The sequence below is a fragment of the Periophthalmus magnuspinnatus genome, chromosome 13 (assembly GCF_009829125.3).
Source record: "Periophthalmus magnuspinnatus isolate fPerMag1 chromosome 13, fPerMag1.2.pri, whole genome shotgun sequence".
Classification (NCBI taxonomy): domain Eukaryota; kingdom Metazoa; phylum Chordata; class Actinopteri; order Gobiiformes; family Gobiidae; genus Periophthalmus; species Periophthalmus magnuspinnatus.
Genome location: NC_047138.1, coordinates 25,968,797 through 25,988,718, shown reverse-complemented (window position 1 = coordinate 25,988,718; position 19,922 = coordinate 25,968,797). Strand labels below are relative to the sequence as shown.

The 19,922-nt window shown below is 40.3% G+C and overlaps 1 protein-coding gene across 1 annotated transcript in view; it reads left to right on the top strand.

The window, feature by feature from the left end:
* zgc:153039 (uncharacterized protein LOC767698 homolog) overlaps positions 1-19,922 on the top strand; it is a 95,223-nt gene that overhangs the window by 17,005 nt on the left and 58,296 nt on the right. The gene's annotated exons all lie outside the window — the stretch shown is intronic.

The window sequence follows — 19,922 nt, the reverse complement described above, 5'->3', positions numbered from 1 at the left end:
ACGCCCTTTAATGATGCACTATATAACCTTTCTTGTGGAGGGTGTTATTATTGTTCCTCAAATGTTTCACAGTAAGGCATGAAACTCTTCTGTCTCCATAGGAGCTACTTTTGAGCAATGAAAATAGATGTAATTACATCTACAAGATATATATGTTTAGTACCATTCTGCTGGACAAAGCAATAATATCTGAGAAAAGCAGGTGGCAAAGTGTCTACGAAAATGTTACATGTTAAGTAGAATAGATAAGTGGCATGTAGTTGTTGGGAAAATTACTAGTAGCACAAGAGTTGTAACGAGAGGCAGGAGATGTGTGCAGATCTTAAAGCAGATCTTTTATGCAATAATTACTTTTCAGAGGTTTTCACCCTGTTAACCACGCTCACTGCTCTGTACTTACTTCATTCCTTTATTTGATTTTCTTAATCGGTGATACGTGTAGGATTCAGCAGCATTATGTACTCATTTTTTTTTAAGATTTTGAAAAATTTCGCTTGTGTGATGTGGAGCTGTCCATAGTATGGGCTCTTTGTTGTGAAGACATTTATGACGTCGGCTTCTTTTGGGCTCTGCAGTCAGTGGATTTGTTTCTTTTAGTAAGCCGTTTTAGATGAATATTGAGATTAGAAATGGACAAATCATAACATAATGATCTATGAGTGTCATAACTATATAGCAGACACAAGCACAATAGGTCTTAAAGTAGCACAAGAGTTGTGAAAATGGGCAGGATACTCTGAATGTCTATGCAGGAGAAGTTTACTTAACACTTTGCAGTATTGTGTCCTTGTAGGGAGTACAACACCTGAGGATAATGCATCTCTATCAAGCCAGGGTACTGTTTGTGCTGATCCTAAGCCCACGAAACCGATCGATAGGGTTGTGTTAGAAAGGGCATCTGGCATAAATCGTATGGCAAATTAATATGCCCATCACTGCACAATGAGGAACATTGCCAAAAGGAATAAAGACCCCGTCGTATTTGTAATAGTATCGAGTGAGACTTGGAACACAAAAGCCAACCATCACAAGCATTTGGACACTACTAAAACTATAATAAATCAATAAAACAATAAATCTCTAATGAACCTTCCTGGAACACAAGCTAAAATCAGTTGAAAGACATCTTATTTTTTTATGTAGCTGCACACTTTGCCCAAAAGGTGGCACCCAAGCTCTCTCTAAGCTCTCTATCCTTAAGTAGCTGATTTAAAGTGAGGGGCTAACCTTTCCAAAGACCCACTCTCTAAATTACCACCCTTTTTAATGGTAGCTTTGCATCATTTAAAAGGTAGAGAAGCTTGCTTTTAAAAGTCAGTGTAAGAATCAGTACCCACCTCCTGTATGTCTGCAGTGACCATGTGGAGATGGGGCCTATTCATTTACCTGTGCTCATTGTAACGATGGATAGAGTTGAATTAACTTAAACTAACTAAATTGCCTTTCTTGTAAGTTCTGTCATTCTTATCAAGCATTTGTCCTCCTTTAGTCATTTTCAAGGTTTTACTGGCCACAGAAATGTCCCTTAAAGGTCCTATATTACGCAAAATTAACTCTTGTGAGCATTAAGCCATGTTATAATGTAGTTACCCCCTCAAAAACATACCCCGAGTTGTGTTTTGTTTCATTCACACATGTTTGAGTAATCATTTATAGTGGTCCGTCTACATCTCCAAAGCTCAAAATGCTCTATTCCACCTTGTGAAGTCATGTAGCTTTAGTTTTCAAGTTAACAGCTACTTTACGTTTAGTTCAGTAGAGATTGGCAAGTCCACTGCTGAAATCATCCATTTGATTCTAGTGAATGTGTATGAAGTTTAAAAACACAGTGGAGGACTGTGTTCCACCTTGTGATGTCATATGGTAATACAGGAAGTGCTCCACTATGTTTTTAAACTTCATACACCTTCACTAGAATCATTTGGATGATTTCAGACGTGAAATTAACAATCTCTACTAAACAAGCGGTACAAGTTAACCGTTTAACTTGAAAACTACCTCTTCATGACATCACAAGGTGGAACAGAGCATTCGGAGATGTAGATAGACTATTAATAAAGGATTACTCAAACATGTGTGAATGAAACAAAGTACAACTCTGGGTATGTTTCTGAGGATGTAACAACATTATAACATGGCTAAAAGCTCACATTTGTCGATTTTGTGTAACATATGGGTTTTAAGTAATATCATAGTTAACATTAACCCTTTGTTTAAATATTTACATAATGTGCATGCTAGTTTAGCTCCTATTAAAATTCACAGTATACAACTTATTCATTACTTCAGCTAGATAAATTACCTTGTTATTTTTTTTCTTATATTTTTAGTCTGGTTTAAGGTCTCAGGTGGTTGTAAACCAACTTTAAGGACCAGTTGGGCGGACACAGAGACAGACACTGACTGACAAACTTCCACTTCCACATTCTCGCCTTGGCACTTTAATGGTGAAATATATCCACTAATTCAATGGGAGGAAGCATGGAGAAGTCCTGTAGATTAGAAGAGCAGAAGAGAACATACACCTCCCTTATATAATGTAGTTAATTCACTTTCACCTTATAATTAGGGCTGTTGAATTAAGTGTAAATGAACTTTCTATATGGTACCAAGTCAAATAATGGGTCTAGCTATCTGAACTGCGAGGGTAGCAATACATTACGTTTGCATTTGTATTGGTGATCGGTATTGAACATTTCAGGACAGTATTTTTTCAATATTTGTATGTATATATTTATATATATGTGTGTGTGTGTATATGTATATTATATATGTGTATATATACACACACACACATATATGTATATATACATATATGTGTGTGTGTATGTATATATATATATATATATATATATATATATATATATATATATATATATATATATATATATGTGTGTGTGTGTGTAATTGTATGTTGAAACAAAGTACTAAAATTATATTATATCTTAAATACAATATAATCTTACAAAGCTGACAAATGTTACACCAATTTGTGGTTCTTATCGTTTTTGAAAAAATTAACCAGTAATTCCACATATCAGTGTTACTGGCTACACCAGCGATGCAAATATCTGTATTCAATGAAAAAATCCAATTAAGTGTAATTAAGTGTACCTTAACCTTTAACCATATTGGCCTATACATGACTTATTGAGCAAATGCCAATATTTATCAGTATTTTCAACCCATAAGCAAGAAATAAACTCGTATCAGATAAAGAAAGTCAATATTATGGCTGGGACAAGATCTTGTGCGATTCAGCTTATTCCAGAAGTTGCTGTGGGCGCTCCTATTGTCATTCTGTTTATATTATTTGCATAGGACCGATCTTGGCAGCAAATAAATTCTATAGACACTACGTTTTAGAGCAGGTGCAGTGATGATTTGATGGTCACATGAACACAAATCAATCTACTTCAATCATATTCTTCATTGAAATGAATAGGATTCCCACTTAACCAGAAGTGCCACCGTAAACGAAGCGCAGTTTGGAGCATTTAGTGGAAAAAGTGGGTGAGGCGGAATGAGGTTAATAAGATATCTAGACAAATTAACGACAATTGTGCACACATGAGAATTGGACAATAAGGGGTTAAGTTACGTTATATTTCGTAAGAAGCTTTAGTTCCAAAAAAACAGTGCTACATTGAAATATTACATAAAGTACCATAGAGTGTGTATAGTGGGTATGGAAAGTATTCAGGCCTCCTTAAGTCTTTTACTCTTTGTTTTATTGCAGTCATTTGCTAAAATCATTTTTTTCCTCATTAATGTATACACAGCACCCCATATTGACAGAGAAACACAAAGTTGATGAAATCTTTGCAGAATTATTAAACAAGAAAAATTGAAATACCACACGGCCATAAATATTCAGCCCCTTTTTTCAGGATTTAGTAGAAGTACCATTTTGTGCTATGAGTCTTTTTGGGAATAATGGGGATCCTCTACCATTCCTCCTAGCAGATCCTCTCCAAGTCTGTCAGGTTAGATGGTGAATGTTGGTGGACAGCCATTTTCAGGTCTCTCCAGAGATGCTCAAGTGGGTTTAAGTCAGGGCTCTAGGTGGGCCATTCAAAAATAGTCACGGAGTTGTCCTGAAGCCACTTGTTCATTATTTTAGCTATGTGCTGAGAGTCATTGTCTTGTTGGAAGGTGAACCTTCGGCTCAGTCTGAGGTCCAGAGCACTCTGGAGAAGATTTTCATCCAAAATATCCCTGTACTTGGCTGCATTCATCTTCGGTTGCAACCAGTCGTCCTGTCCCTGCAGCTGAAAAACACCCCCACAGCATGATGCTGCCACCACCATTCTTCACTGTTGGGACTGTATTGGACAGGTGATGAGCAGTGCCTGGTTTTCTCGACACATACCGCTTAGAATTAAGGCCAAAAAGTTCTGTCTTGGTCTCATCAGACTAGAGAATCAGAATTATTGCTGACTATATTAGAGTCCTTCAGTTGGTTTTTTAGCAAACTCCATGTGGGCTTTCATGTGTCTTGTACTGAGGAGAGGCTTCCGTTGGGCCACTCCGGGCCATAAAACCCCGACTGGTGGAGGGCTGCTGTGATGGTTGACTTTCTAGAACTTCCTACCATCTCCCAACTGCATCTCTGGAGCTCAGCCACAGTGATCTTTGGGTTCTTCTTTACCTCTCAAAGCTCCTCTCCCCCGATTGCTCAGTTTGGCCGTACAGCCAGCTCTAAGAAGGGTTCTGGTCGCCCCAAACATTTTCCATTTAAGGATTATGGAGGCCAATATGCTCTTAGGAACCTTAAGTGGAACAGGTTAGTTTTACCCTTCTGATGTTGTGTTGTTGCAGTAGTAATCCTGCTCAGACATTTGGTGCATGAACGTGATGATACGGTAGCACTGTGTGTCTTTTGAGTGGTCAAGGATAGCTGGCCCAGGGAGGTCGGTGAGCAGATCCGTTTGTGATAGGGCTGGGGCGCGGCCAACACAGGTCGCCCCTCTCCTATCTCACATGTCATGTTTGTGGCGAACCTGGTGCTAAATCACTTTCAGACAACCTGATTTTTTTGTACCCTTGGCCAGATCTGCACCTTGCCACATGTCTGAGCTCTTTAGGCAGTTCCTTTGACCTCATGATTCTCATTTGCCCTGACATGCACTGTGAGCTGTAAGGTCTTATATAGACAGGTGTGTGGTCTTCCTAATCAAGTCCAATCAGTATAATCAAACACAGCTGGACTCCAATGAAGGTGTAGAACCATCTCAAGGATGATCAGAAGAAATGGACAGCACCCGAGTTAAATATATGAGGGTCACAGTGGAGGGTCTGAATACTTATGGCCGTGTGATATTTCAGTTTTTCTTTTTTAATAAATCTGCAAAAATTTCAACAATTTTGTGTTTCTCTGCCACTATGTGGTGCCGTGTGTACATTAACGAGGAAAAAAAAATTAACTTAATGATTTTGGGAAATGGCTGCATTATAGCAAAGACTGAAAAATTTAAGGGGGTCTGAATACATTGCATATCCACTGTAAATGGGCCTGTAAGCCAACACTTTCTAAATGGGACGTGATCATGGGAGTACTTCCTGCTCCATCGACTATGGCTCCAATTCACTTTATACTCGAAAACTGTCAACCCTCTCTCCGTAACTACTGCTGTAATATATAGATAGATATGAACATTAATAACAGGTAATTCAGGCACCTTCTTTCCCCATGGTCGCTCCCTCTAGTGTTAGCAACAGGTTTGATTGAAAGTGTTGCTAAGCGCCCGGCTCCCGGCCCGGCTCCCGGCCCGGCTCCCGGCCCCGCCCCCGCTCTCGGCCCCGCTCTCTGCGCCACTCTCTGCACCGCTCTCTGCTAAACCAGCAGCGCGGGGTGTAAGGGCCGTTGCCTTCAACAACCTCCCTCCGTATTGGCTCTTTGGTTGCTATGATGGCGATAGGAATTCTTAATATGCAACTCGACTCCAAATTTGCACCTACTCACTCACTTAGTCCACTTCTTTATACAGTCTGTGTAAAGTAATAAAAAATGGTGTGGCCACAATTGTGAACTAAATTTATTAGTTATATTAGTTAATTTTTGTTAATAAAAATGATGTCCAAATATTGTCTTTTCTTGTTCATGTGGATCCATCCCACTATGACTTTGCAGGGGGCACTGGAGTGCAACTTAGAAAGATATACATGTAATTCACACATCATTATGTCCAGGTCATCAAAACATACAAACTCTACATTGGGTCCATCTAAATCCAACAATGTTTGTAAAAGTTACAAGGATTTTTATACTTTCAAAATGGCCGCTTTGTTAAGAGCTTGTTATGACCACACCCTGAGACTTATGTAAATTCTTTTAACAACTTTTGATCCCTTTTGAAATTGTATCCCGTCCCTACTTAATATAGTTCTTCATATTTTTGAGATCAACTTTCTGAATGCTGTTGGTGGCGGTGGTGATGATGATGATGTGATGAAGGCTGACGGAACACGCGATAGGAGGAATCTATTAACCCCGTGTGACCAGGCAGCCAGCCATGACAGATTGGCCTGTCTCTGCTTTGCCCAGCCCTTTGTGCTCAGTGTATTTATGTGTGTGCGGCCAGATTAAGAAGTAATATCCACTTAGCCAACACTGCAATGATTCACTCGCCAATGTTATTTCAATGTGTTTCTGTTCTTTATTATGAGTTAAATGTGTCCCGCTGTGTAGGGTATGTTCTGTGTGTCACTGACCTGTAGTTTAATCCAGGGCTGTAGTATCAGTGACTAGCTATAGTACATTTAAAGGGAACATATTACGCTGTTTTCTGATGGTATTTCCTCATGAAAAACATATCTGGAGTTGTGTTTTGTTTCATTCATACATGATTAACACACAAACCATGCATACTTTTTAGCCGGAATTCTCTCAAACTGAAAACACTCTGTTCCACCTTGTGATATCATGTACAGAAAGTGCTCCACTGTGTTTTTAAACTCCATACACCTTCACTAGAACCATTTGGATAATTTCGGCCCTGGAATTACCGATCTCTACTGAACAAAAGGTAAATGATAGCTGTTAACTTGAAAACTACCACTACATGACATAAGGTGGAACAGAGCTTTGAAGATGAAGATGTAGACCAACTAATAATAAAGGATTACTGAATATAACAAAACACAACTCAAGATCTGTTTTTGAGGAGGTAACAACACCTTTTAAAGAAACGATGCCCTCTTAAACAATAGTGTGAGTATAAGTATCATTCTGTAGATCTTACAGTGAAGTTGGCATTGTGCAGCACTGACCTGTAGGCTAACGCACGGTGCGCTCTATTAACGCCCATTGTTTAAGACTGGCTTGATGCTTAGTATAATTTGAATCTGGGCTCGCTTTTGTAGTGCTATCTCCAACATGCAGAGCGGTTAATGCGTGCTCACTAGCCCTGAAGTGCTACTGTCTGTCATCCTCTGCTTTTGCCTCACCGCCTCCTCTCCAAAACACAATGTCTAATTCTCTCACTGCTCGCTCAAAAGACACATCCTCTACTTCAATTCAGTCACTCCACACTTGCGAATCCGCGGCCACACACACACCCACACGATACACATATACACATACACACATACGCACACACACAGCTTTTTTCCATTTCCACTTTTTGTTTTCGTATTTTGACTTTCACTCTTATCTTTCAGTCACAGTGTTCCTATTGTCTATCTATCTTCTGGGGTTTTCATTTTAAACAAACTCAATCTTTTTACACTCCAACTTTGAGCTTTTGCCAGATCAGACCATGAAATGAGTTGTGCAGTGGATAATTCACAGACATCATTTATTCTACTAAATATAAAGATTTCTGACTGTACTTGACTTGATTTAGAGATAACATTTTTGGGAAGAGGCTGACCGCATTGGGAATCTGCCTAAACTGTTTTATTGATCACAAACCTGGAAGTATATGAGCTCTAAGTGGTATGACTGGACAAAAATTGGTGGTCCACCGTATACTAGCGATCTGGCAAAGGATTATAGAGACTAGTTAGTAGGCCTGTGCCAAAAATTAAAAGAATGAAAGGCCATGATCTAAACTTCAGTTGCGTTTCACAAGTTTGTTGCACAATTTGACTAAAATTCCACTGTCTCCTTCCCTCTGAATCTGTGTGGGCGATACCATCTGCCCCCACTACCCCTCTCTGATCCATATTGTCGTATCAACACAAAATAAAAACTATAGTGATCATTACACTTTGCTCTCTATATCTGAAGTCCACCTGTCTGTTTTCAGGAAGATAGAAGAAAATCTAATCACAGCTAGCATGCTAACTGCACACTTCCTGATTCACTTTCAGATGCAGACTGTACACAGCAGACGTATTTTGACCTTTAAGCTGCTTATACTGTAGTGGGGCAAGACAAATTTTGGTCTAAAAAGGGCCCTTAGCTATTATCAGCATAAAAGGATTTTGAAAGATTTCAGACACTCCAGTGTGACTCAACGCTGTTAATTCATTCTATATGTTTACTAATATTTGTAGTGAAATTATTCATATCTTTTTGGACAAGATGGCAAATGTTTCCATGTTTTCTTTCCCAAAATGTATCACTTTTTACAGATAAACCAGTATCATTCCACTCTGAGGCCACAAGTCACTGCCCCCTGTCTGTACCTCCCCCTCTGTCTCCCTCCCTACTGCGCTGGCAGGTCCCTCCTATCGTCCCATAACAGGATCTTGGCTTCCCCTCCTCTGTCTATCCATCACTCACCCATCCAGACTGGTACCTTTTGTTATTGGGCTCCTATCGCTCGGCTGCAGAGATCTCTTCCACCTCTTACTGCTGTCCTGTTTGTTTTTTTTGGGGGTTGGAATTGCAGGTGGGTGGGGGAAACAATGGCAGGGGTCTGGGCCAAGCCTTCAGCAGCAGGTCCAAACTCCATCGGTTGCTCCAGGACTTGGAAAAAGAGGGGAGTAGATTTGATTTATAATCTGTGGATATGTGGAACCAACACCATCACACCCCTAATGCTTGTCAGGAAAATTGCTATTAAATATCTTTCTAAAATCGTTCATCTCTATGGAGGTATATGACAAAATATAGGACAATGGTTTGCTTTGTTGGCAGTATCTTAGTACATGGTTATAGCGCTCATCCACCAACCCAATGGTCAACATTTCAATTCAAGCCCTAGACTCTAACCTGTTTGGACCAGACTGCCGTGTCCTTAGGCAACACCTCAGTCATTAGGGGTTGGAATGCATCAATCCAGCTTGTTCTTTTCTGATACTGATTCTGATACTAAACGTCCAGAAGAACTGACAAAAAGAAATAGAAACTGACAAACTAATACAAAAATCACGTATGTTCATACAGTTTTATGCTACAGCGTGACCCGTTTTTATGCATAAAGAGAGAGAATATTTAGTTGTTTGTGGAGGAAATGATGGTCCTTCAAAACTGCAGCTTTTCCTATTTGCTAATTTCGTCCATTCAAATTGAAATTCAATTGCAGTTAATCTTGCAGCCCTCAGTCGTTGTGTTTTTGTTCTCTTGTAAGATTAACTTTTTGTGTAGCTATTTCCTGACGACAATCACCCAAGATGAAAGAGTCCCATAATTCCCTATAATGAATAATTTATGTTTTCAATCCACAACTGAGGGCTGCACTGGTTGAATTTTATGTTTCTTTACTGTCTCTTTATTTTCTGTGAATGCAGCTCTCAAACCAACATCAAAGTCCCAAACAGAAAAATGCTGACAATACTGGAGAATGAAAAATGTATGTGTCCAGTATCCACTTCAGTATCATGCCGAATACCTGACCACAATAAAACTATGGGTTTTCGTGCTTCTCCATTGCATTGCCCCCGTCTCTAGAAGCGTCTCCATTCTGAGCTTGAGCACAGCAGGACCTGTTTTTGTGTATGCAAGTGTGTGCTCTGTGTGTGCGTGTGTCTACTCTCTGTGTGCGTCTGTGTCTACTCTGTGTGTGTGTGTGTGTCTGCTCTGTGTGTGTGTGCTTTGTGTGTGTTTATGCTCTCTGTGTGTGTGTGTATTTGCTCTGTGTGTATCTTCTGTGTGTGCGTGTGTTTGCTCTGTCTGTGTGTCTGCTCTGTGTGTGTTTGCTTTGTGTGTGTGTATGCTCTGTATGTATTTGTGTGTGTGTGTATTTGCTCTGTGTGTGTTTGCTCTGTGTTTGTATATGCGTGAGTGTGTGTCTGCTCTGTGTGAGTGTGTGTGTGTCGTGTGTGTCTGCGCTGTTTGCTCTGTGTGTGTCCTCTCACGCAGGGGCCTTGTTACTTATTGATCCCATTTAATAATCTTTAACCATCGTCTCCTCCCTTGAGAGCACTTAACCCTTCCCGCACCTCTGCTTCCTCCTCTCTTCACCTGCTTCCTTTCCTCCTTTCCTCACTCCTTTACTCCTCTTTGACTAATCTCATCCTCCTCCCTTTGTCTTTTCTTTCTTTTATCCTCTCCCTATTCTTTCCTTCATTCCCTTATCTCCTGTCCTTCTCCCTTGTCTCCTTTCCTGAAATCCTTGTCATCTCCTTCTTTCTCTCTTCCTTTTCTGTTCTCCTCCTTTCTTCTCTACTTTCCTTCTCCTCCATACCTCCTTCCTTCTCTTATCTTCAGTCTTTCTCCCCCCATACCTTTTTCTCCTCCCCCCTTCTGTCTCTATTCTCACTCTTTTTTTTCTGTCATTCTTCTCCCCTCCTCTCTCATCTGCTCTCCTCTTTCCTCCTCTCCTACTTTCTCTTCTCCTTTTCTACTCCTTCCTCATCTCCTGTCCTTCCTCCCCAGTCTTATCTCCGAACTTTTCTCTCTATCTCCTACATCCTTTTGTCTCCCTTCCTCTCCTGCCGCACTTCTTCTGTATTCCTTCATTCTCCCCTCTTCTCCTTTCCTTACCCTCTCCTCATTTCTTCTCTCCTCCTTCCTTCCCTCATCTCCTATCCTACTTTTTCATTCTCTCCTCAACCATTCTCCCATCTCTTCCTTTGTCCTCATTGTCTCTTAACTTTCTTTCCTCCTTCCTTGCTTCCCCTCATACTTCTTTCATTCTCCTTTTTCTTTCCTCATTTTCCCTCCCTTTTCCCTCACCTCTTTTTTTATTCACCGTTGTCTCCTTTCTTTCCTCCTTGTTCTTCTCCTCATCTGCATCCTGTCCAACTTTCCTCTCCTCCTCCCCTCCTTCGCTCCTTTCTTTTCTCCTCTCATGATTCCTACTTTCTTCTTCTTTTCCCCCTTTTCCTGTCCTCAGTCCTTCTTTTCTTCCCTCCCTCCTTCTTTCTTTCTTCTACCTTCCTCCCTTCCCTCCTACCTCCTCCTCTCATCTCAATTTCTTTGCTCCTCCCTCCTCCATCCTCTCCTACCTCTCTCTCCTTTCCCTCTTTTGTCTCTCCAATACCTCTTCTTTCCTACCACTCCCTTATCTCCTTCCTTCTCTCCCTTCCTCCATCCATCTCTTCTCTCCTTCTTCCTTATCCCTTTGCTGGATCACTCGCAGTAAAAAACTACCAACAAGGTCAAGGTGAAGCCACAGCTAACGACGAGCTCTAAATCCCACTGGTAAATGCTAGTGCCGGCAGGGCACATGTTGCTATGGAGTCCGTGTGGAGGGATTGTAAAGAGGTCAAGAAAAATTCACCAGGTCAAACTTATGACTATATTTTTGTGACTGAAAACCCCACATGTTTTCTTAAGTGAGCTTCTGGCTACGGGCTGTAACTTCTGTCTTTTCACTTACTGTTTGACGTTTAGGCCTGGGAACTTCTATAGAGATTCAGTAGTTTTAAAAAGTCCTATATTACACAAAAGAGTTTCTAGTGAACTTTCAGTCATGTTATAATCAAAAACAGACCTGGAGTTTTTTATTTATTTATTTTTTTTCATTCACGCATGTTAGAATAATCTTTGATCATTGGTCTTATTCTAGAGAAAGTGTATAAGTTTAAAAACACACTGGAGCACTTTCTGTAGTATCACATGACATCACAAGGTGGAACAAAGTGTTTTCTCTTTAAGAGAAGAACTCAAACTGCCTAAATTTGCAGGGTTTGTGTGTTAAACATGTGTGAATGAAACAAAACAACTGCAGATATGTTTTTGATGAGGAAACAAAATTATAACAAAGATCAGAAAATAGCCTAATATGGGCCTATATTGACCTTATAGCTGCAACTATGTAACTTTTCTGATGTGAGATTTCCATGGTAATGTTACTGGCTAATCTGGAATGTTCAACAATATGGCATTACACTTACTTAGTTTGCATTTATTCAGTTGCAGGCATTTTTATATTGCTAAAAGTAACAACATGCATTCTAATGGTGCATTTACATTTAAAAATTTTTTAGAAACAAATTTTGTGTTAATACTTGTATTTACAGTGATTGCCACATTCGTGGTGATGGGGAAAAAAAAACCCCAAAAAACAAAAAAAAAAACAGTAAGTTCTGAGTAAAACATTATTATATTGCATTATTGTTTTCTAGATGTTTGTACTAATCAAAATAATTAGTTGAACCCATATACATTTCTGAATGGACATGAGTCTTGAATACTGATATTTGTGTATTGCAGAGGAAAACAAACAGGGGATTAAGTGAATAGTCTCATCTCTACATTTATGGATTTTTTTTAAATCAGGAGGATGACCCTAAACCCATATCGAGTGTGTCTGTAACAACTTGTCAATATTAAATATATAAACAGCTCATCACCAAAGATCGAGCGGTATGGGTTTTTTCATGGCCAATAACGATTATTTAGACACACATCCTCAACCCTGTTTTACTACATAGTGGAAACAAGAACTGTGTTTTGTGCAGTGTTTTCACATTAAAGTGTTCAAATAAAGCTATATGTGGATTCTTTAGGCATCTGGTTGGCTAGATAATATTGGCCTCAGCTGGAGATTTAAAGGTGATGGCTGACACGCTAAAAAGTACAAAGATCAGCCAACCAATATATCGGTCTGTCTACTCACCACTGAAGACGACGGAACAGTGCTATTGTGAGGAAAATGTATAGTTAATCTTGATAATCTGTTTTCTGCAGATTTGACAAGAAAAATTCATGCTGACCCTGCTTAAAGTATGATTTTGAAAGTGGTATCATTATCTACACATGTGACACAACAGCTAAGTTGTGTAACGTGGTCCCACTACTTTGTACTCTATACTTCTTATACAGTATTTGCATTATTAAATTATATATGGGCATTATATGCCTACATCCCCCACAATGCCTTTGTAGTTCATAAAAGAAACTAGCCTCAGTATTCTGCAGGGAGTGTGCGTATTGACGAGCCCATCATGTCCATACTGCAGATGCACAAAATGGCTTCATAATGGTACAATGACGATAACAGTGGTGGTGCCATAAGCTAAAGTCATCGCCGTAACTCAGAGAATCCAGTAAATGTTCACGTGGGATCTCTAAGTCTTTTTCTTCAGTGTCATTAAACCAGATGATCTCGGGCTGTTGTGTAGATGGTCCTGACCTTTGACCTGAAAAGTGTGAGAGGTTGCAATGACAAAGTGCCTGCTGTGATGCCAGTGTTATAAATAAACATAAACATAGACGTTAAATAAATACATTCTCCTCTTGCATTTATCTATTTCTCATAGCGTATATATTTAGAAAAGATAATTTACTTTGGATTGTCATAAAATAATAATAATAAGGTGACGTGGGGGCGATACCACAAACCAAAAACTTAACAAAAAGAAACATCACTGGCAACACCGGTGTCTGCGTACGCTGGTGTATGAATGTGTGAATGAGTGAGTGGTCCCTTGATGTAAAGCTCTTTGAGTGCCTTGAAGGTGGGAAAGCGCTTGAGGGGAAAAGGAGCTAAAAATGTACTCAAGAGTATTGTTTCTTTAAATTAGGACTACATAAGGGATATAAAGTAAATGGTCATGGTAAATGGTCACATTTTTCTATAGAGCTTTTCCACTTTCAAGGCACTCAAAGTGCTTGACATCAGGGAACCGTTCACCCAATGTTTATATTGAGAGCAGGACTTGAACTGCCAACCTTTCGATCAGTGGACAAACACTCTACCAAGCGTCTACAGTTATTGATACAATAATAACTTCTCATGTAAAAAACTATATGATGGATATAGTTTCAACATATAAATATTGAAATAAAAACACTTTAAAATTCTATTGCCAAAATGCACTATTCAGTTAGCGATGCAATACAACTGTTGGCCTAAAGTGGTACATTTTACTCATGACTACCCATTTCACAAGCACTAGTAAATTTTCCCTTCCATTTGACAAATCGCTGATAATTAATGTGTAATGTTTGAGCAAAGCACTGGCAAATTATCTCTACCACCGGCACATGAAATGATGGATTAAAAGCTGAATACATAAATGAGGTCATGAATGAAAACGGTAAATAATAAACGTATAAATGGGTGAAAACAAAAGCTGCTTTGGTGGAGCGCTGTCTCTAAAGGCCCTGTTTAATCTGCTTCTGGCTCCTCCGCCTTTTGTTCTGCTCTTTATGGGGGAGGCAGGGCTCTTTTCTGCTCACGATCTGATCGATACAGACGATCCGGGCCATACAATTGCACGGCACGCGAAAGAAGCAATGTTCCCCTGCTAATAGAGCCACTCACTATGACAAACTCTCAAAAGTGGTAAAGAATGGGTTAATTTGAAGTCTTTTTGTGTGGCAAATTAACTTTAGATTACATTGTTTTTAGTCTTCATAAACAACCTAACTAATGTATCACCAGTAGAGGGCAGAGTATTGAAAAATGTGTAATATTATGAATGCTGTTTTGGAAATACACAAAATGTGAATAAAGCTTATGAAGTGAGCTGATTTAAAAAAAAAAACAAAAAACCTTTTAGCTAAAACTTGATACTTGTATGTTTGTTGCTTGCTATTTTTTGGAAGTTTCTGTATTATACTGTAATGTCCCAGTAAGGAATTAATCAATGACAAATCAAGTACAAAATATTCCACAGGACAGTATCCCAGGTGTGTGAGAGTAATAAGGTCCCCTTGTCCTGGTTTAAACCTGAAAATGAGTGCTAGTGATCAGTCGAAAATGTCAGGTATGAAAACAAACTACACCTTGGTCAGAAAATTAATCTATTAAAGTAAATGTTTTTAAACACATTTATAGAGGGGCGTTACCTCATTGCAGGAGTCCAGATCATAGGCTTTAAAAAGAAGTAGACTGAGTGAGTGTGATGTCACCCATAGCGTTCAGATCTGGTCAAGTGAAGCTCGAGGCTAGCAGTTAAGGGCTGAATTTGGAGCTGATTTCCATCTTTTGAATTCTGACAGCAAGTATCATAGCAACCAAAGAACCAAACCAAGAACCAAGATTATGCCCTTTCCCACTTGCATCGCTGGTTTAGCAGGGAGCGGACCTTTAGCAACACTGCCAATCAAACCTCTTGCTAACGCTAGCAGGAATGATCTGAGGGAAGGGTTGAGTCATCTGTTATTAATGTTCATATCATGATTTACAGTCAAAGTAGCTAAATTAAAATACCAGAACCATGTAGCGCAGGTCAATACAAACATTTTAAGACCAACATGACGAGTCTCACATCAACAGTTATGGAAAGGGGTGACAGTTTTTCAATACATAGTTAATTGACCTAGAGTCGATGGAGCCGTAAGCACGCCCATGCTCACTTCCTATTTGGAATGCGGCAGCTAGGGGGTTAGCTTTGTCCATTTTATATATACAATCTGTGATCAGGACTTCATGAATTTCCTGAAACATATTGCACTAGGTGTTTGTACTGGAAAAATGTATTGCCACCAGTAAAACTTGCTATCAATTCTCATGCTGTTATTCTCATGTGATTCCTTGTTGTTACATCTTTTTACATCAGTAATTACAGTAACTATTCATAAGTCGTAAACACATAAGTTTTTGCATTCACTGAAAACTATCGGTGTGAATGTTCCCATAATGGACGGACGTGTGGCCACGGCTTGCACACATTTGTCACGACTGTCAGTGCTATTGTTTTTGAAAGCCCATTTGGAAATGCCAAGCTTTTCCCCATTTATTTTGCTCCCGACGCACGTCAGAGAAATGAATATCCAGCCCATAAGTTTTAGCCCACATCATCAGTCACGTCCCCCTCAAATGCACCTTTAATTCTTCAGGTATCCTCACCGATCGTCTCTGTGTGCGGCCCTCCGAGCGTGAACATGCATATAAAATCATTCAGGGAGTTTTTCCACTTGTTGTATATCTGTCAAAGTCTCTGATTAAAGCGGCCCATTTACACACTATAACACACAGTACTTAAAGCTATGAGACATTTCAAGTGTGGGTCCGCTACCTGCCGATCTCCACAAAGATGTGATCTATTTGACTGGAATGCTCCACAGTATGGCATAAATCTCTATCCAATTTGGTGTGTTTTATTGAAAAAAATAATAATACTATACTGATATTATCTGTAACTTGCTCTGTTGCAAGTTACATTGTGCACCTTTAACTGATTATTATCAGTTAAAGGTGATAATAATCAGTTAATTATTATAATTATTAAGTATTTTTTATCTTAGAACCTATGATGTACTTTATGTGTGTCAAGCAAGTAAAAACAATGAATAGTTCATTTTAGGTGATACAAAGCACCACTAGATTGTCAGAAGACGGGTCACTGAGGAATGAAGCTGTTGAAACAAGTCTTAAAACAATGGTTAATTAAAGTGTTTCACACTGAGGAGCACTTGATGGATTACCATCTCATGATGTCACAAAGTGAAACCAACTCTTTTTTTGATCTCTGGGAAGGATAATTGACCAAGTATACAATATACATACTAGTGAAACGTTTTTTCCTGTATAGTAAATGTGATTAAAACAGTTGTTCATATACTTTGAAGTAGTTGGCCATACACTAAAATACTTGGCATTTTCCAATTTTCGGGTTAGTTTTACTTTCCATGCAAAACCTTTTGTTTAGTTGATTTGTGGTAATGTGAGTGTGTGTGCTGCGAATATGCACAGAGCCAGCCTCTTGGGGCTTCCAGTGAAATAACATTGCGTTCAAATCTTTTAGACGGACTGAACAATACTTAATAAGGCCATGATAATAAGTATTAAAACCATTGGACCTGAAAGAAAACGTGATACGATTCTTAATTATGGCGGAAAGGTGCTAGAAAGAGAAGTGGAATTGAATGGACACAAGAGCCATGAGTGGGGCTTTTAAAAACATCACATGGGAGGAGGAGGTGGAGGTGGAGGGGGACGGGGGAGATGGGGCAATCGAAATAGGGACACAGATTGAGATGGAGAGAGGTGAGAGAGAAAGTAGCCTAATTCCCTGCACTCATATTGAATAGTGGTGGGGGGCAGTCGGTAATCACATCACCCCTGCTGTGTTTTTGTTAGGCGCTGATCTCTCTCTTCCACCGTAAGCTTCGCACAGAGGCAAGAAAACCACTGGGGTCTCAATAGAGGAGCTTATTATCAAAAGCCTGACGGTAAAATCAACACTTTTGCACGTGTTTGTACTGCAGTCGGTAACATGATTTGAGAATAGAGAGCTTTGTTGCTTCAGTTTAATAGCAAGTGCAATTCATTAAATTTTAATTGAATTGAGAAACAGTTACAAATCGTCCGTGATCAGCTTTGGGCCCTTTAGAGGTCTACAGCCAATTTTCTGTCATTAAAGAGGTAGTATTTTACTTCTGTGGGATATTAACTGCTAACACATAACATGTTTAGATCTCCATGTTATCTTTTATTGTCTTGAAAATACTATATTCATCAAGAACAATGTATTAACAAGTTTCCCTTTTGTTTTTGATGCTCCAAGTCTCCCCTCCCTTTGCTCTCTGCGCTCAGTTGCTCTTATTTACTTATTGAATGTGTCAAAGAAAAAATGGATGGATATGTAAAATGAAGGTAGTTGTGTGAAAAAAATGCAGTACATTCTGATACTGATTTTGATCATTGAAATCCAAATTTAAAGCAATATGTATCACATTTTCAAGATTATAATGCATAATAATGAAGAAAAAACATATATAGGTCGCAAAGTCTCATTTTTTGAGGAAATTAATTTTACAAAATCCGAGACCAAGAGCAGACATTTTATCCTAAAAGGCAAGTTATAATAATAACAATAAAATAAAGAACAACTGAATAGCAGTACAGCACGCTAATGGAACACATTTTTATTTATTTAGCTACATGAAGCATAGACAACGAACTGAATATGTGTCTTGTATGTTAACGTAAGATATTAACAGTTAATGAAATAACTAAAACATAAAAAACAAGCAAACAAGTTTACTCTCGCTCTCACTCCAAATCACTAATTCTTCATCCTCGGCCACGCAGAAGAGGAAGTGGTGCGGTGAAGCGCCGCTTCCCTTTCTGCGTGGCCGTCATCAGACTTGGCAGAATACAGTTTTCTTTTAGGGGGCATTTTTGTTCAGCCTTTCTCAGATGTCTTTTAAATTAATGTTTAAATTTTTAATTTTTAATGGTACAGGAATAGTAAATACTGGTGCACAAGCCTAGAGTTCCCTCACACAATAGCAAAGATGTGAAATTATATATTTTAATAATTTCATATACAAGTCGCATCTGAGTACAAGTCGCACCCCTGGCCAAACAAGGAAAAAAGTGCGACTTATAGTGCAGAAAATATGGTATTTGTATTTAAACAGAAATAAATTAAATAAAATGGGAAATTCTGATCAGTACAGTTTTTTTTTTTTTACCCCCTCCCTGAACCGCTACTTTAACATGGTGGAGGGGTTTGAGTGCCCGAATGATCCTGGAAGCTATGTTGTCGGGGGCTTCATGCCCCTGGTAGGGTCACCCATGGCAAACAGGTCTAGGGAGACGGGTCAGACTAAGAGCGGTTCAGAAGCCGCTTATGAAAAGAGTAAAATCAAGGCCGGCTACGTCGCCCGGACCGGCGTTACCGGGGCCCCACCCTGGAGCCAGGCCTTGGGTGGGTGCTCGACAGCGAGCACCTGGTGGCCAGGCTTCTCCCCACGGGGCCCGGCCGGGCTCAGCTCGAAGGAGTGACATGGGGCCGTCCTCATGTGAACCCACCGCCCGCAAGAGGATCAGTAAAGGGCTTTGCTAAGGGCTTTCCGGTCCCTGTATGACCGGAGCAGGAGCTGTGTTCGCATTGCTGGCAGTAAGTTAGACCTGTTCCCGGTGCATGTTGGACTCCACCAGGGCTGCCCTTTGTCACCGGGTCTGTTCATTATATTTATGGACAGAATTTCTAGGCGAAGCCAGGGGCCGGAGCGGGTCTGGTTTGGGAACCACAGGATTTCATCTCTGCTGTTTGCAGATGATGTTGTCCTGATGGCTTCTTCGAGCCAGGACCTGCAGCAGGCACTGGGGCGGTTTGCAGCCAAGTGTGAAGTGGCTGGGATGCGAATCAGCTCCTCCAAATCCGAGGCCATGGTTCTCGACCGGAAAAAGGTGGTTTGCCCTCTCCGGGTGGGTGGAGAGTCTCTGCCTCAAGTGGAGGAGTTCAAGTATCTCGGGTTCTTGTTTACGAGTGAGGGAAGGATGGAGCGTGAGATTGACAGACGGATCGGTGCAGCGTCTGCAGTGATGCGGTCGTTGCATCGGTCCGTTGTGGTGAAGAAGGAGCTGAACTGGAGGGCGAAGCTCTCGATTTACCGGTCAATCTACGTTCCTACCCTCACCTATGGTCATGAGCTCTGGGTAATGACTGAAAGGACAAGATCACGGATACAAGCGGCCGAAATGGGTTTCCTCCGCAGGGTGGCCGGGCGCACCCTTAGGGATAGGGTGAGGAGCTCGGTCACACGGGAAGAGCTCGGAGTAGAGCCGCTGCTCCTACACGTTGAGAGGAACCAGTTGAGGTGGCTCGGGCATCTGCTCAGGATGCCTCCTGGACGCCTCCCTAGGGAGGTGTTCTGGGCATGTCCCACGGGGAGGAGGCCC